The sequence below is a fragment of the Stegastes partitus genome, unplaced genomic scaffold (assembly GCF_000690725.1).
Source record: "Stegastes partitus isolate 25-593 unplaced genomic scaffold, Stegastes_partitus-1.0.2 Scaffold132, whole genome shotgun sequence".
NCBI classification, from domain to species: domain Eukaryota; kingdom Metazoa; phylum Chordata; class Actinopteri; family Pomacentridae; genus Stegastes; species Stegastes partitus.
This window is the reverse complement of record NW_007577863.1, coordinates 82,243-83,919: the sequence shown is the minus strand read 5'-3', so window position 1 is coordinate 83,919 and position 1,677 is coordinate 82,243. Positions and strand designations below refer to the sequence as shown.

The 1,677-nt window shown below is 36.3% G+C and overlaps 1 protein-coding gene across 1 annotated transcript in view; it reads left to right on the top strand.

Annotated features, from left to right (window-relative positions):
* LOC103355118 (complement factor B-like) overlaps positions 1 to 1,677 on the top strand; it is a 13,526-nt gene that overhangs the window by 751 nt on the left and 11,098 nt on the right. The gene's annotated exons all lie outside the window — the stretch shown is intronic.

Below are 1,677 nucleotides of genomic sequence, written 5' to 3'. Positions count from 1 at the left end.
ACTTGCAAATAGATGCACAATCTTCTAAATGTTTTACCTTAACAACAAAATGAATAATAACAATAATAACAATAATAATTATTATTATTATAATTATAAGAATAATAATAACTACAAATGGAGTAATGATAATTCTGCTATTTGAAAATAGGAGTACAGTAGCCATTGGAATTGCAATCCAATTATCTTGTCTTTTTCAAAAAAAAAAAAGACCTTTCTTGCAAAAAAAAGAGACCAAACTTTTATTTTACAAGGTTTGCAATGTTTATAAAGGTACAAGGTTTTAAATACACAACTTAAGTAGCCTAGCTTCTGCTGGCTGCTCCTGCAGTGTGTCAATAAATGTCACAAAAATGTGAAATGGGCAAATACTGATGACTTTGTATGAGGCCTCAGCAGAACCGTGGTTTGTCCAGAGGGTGGCGCTGGAGGAAAGACCATGGAATCAAAGAATTTAGGCTGTCTGAAGCATAAACATGTTATCGTATTTAATATTTACTAAACAGTTTATTAGACTATTTTAAGTGTAAAGTTGACATTTTGTTTAAAATGGAATCTCACATCTGTTTTCTACAAGACAAAACCCCACAAAGTTCTCTCTGGGTTCTCCGGCTTCCTCCCACATTCCAAAAACATGTTGAGGTTAATTGGTGATTCTAAATTGTCTGTAGGTGTGAATGTGAGTGTGTTTGGTTGTCTGTCTCTAAGTGGAGCCCTGTGATAGACTGGTGACCTGTCCAGGGTGTCCTCTGCCTTCGCTGGGATAGACTCCAGCCCCCCGCGACCCTAGTGCGGATTAAGCGGTGTATAGATAAGAGATGGATGAAAAATCCCACAGACATTGAAAATGAACACAAAGAGGCACAAAGCAACTAAGAACTTTTTTTTTTAAAAAATTGTCCGATGCAGGACTTTTTCCATTTATAAAATACATTTACTTTCACTGACTGACGGCTAACAGTTCTTTTGCTTCGACTCCTTCAGACGTTTAATTGATCATAAAGAGTGTTAGCACATTAGCTGAGTAAGTGCTTCATCAAATAAAGAGTCTGTAACGGTCAGCGAGAGCTGCGGTCTGGTACGACTGAGTGGTTTAATCAATAAGTGGATCAACGTGTCAACAAACAATGCACAACAGTGCCTCCAGGTTTTGGGAAATGATGATGCAAAAGTGTGTACTTTGTCTTGGTTTCACAACAAGTGTGTTTTCTTTGGCAACATGTGGTGGTGTATGTGCACACATGGCGGGAAATCCTGGATCAAAAAGGGCCAGCTGTGGCCTACTTAACCCTATTCAGGACTTTCATGTTGCCATACATAGAAGGTCTTTTGGGGTCCATAAGAGTCCATATTTTTGGTTCCAAATGTATGACAAATGTCCTTCTTTTTATATCTAAATAAAACGGTCAGGACACTCAGCAGAAGGTAAAAATTAGATCTCTGCAGTCATAATGAACAGGTAACCTGAACCTGAATTCAATTATCTGTTCCAAGTCTTTCTCTCAGGATGTGTTTTTTCTCCTTTACATGTAACTTTTTAAAAATATATTGTACTTGTCATTCTTTCTCTATTTTAGATAATAATAAGAACAAATAGTTAAAATATAATTGCTTAATTTGACATTAGTCAAGTTGATTCAAACTGAGTCATTTAAATGTCACTGCCTTTGAAGTCTA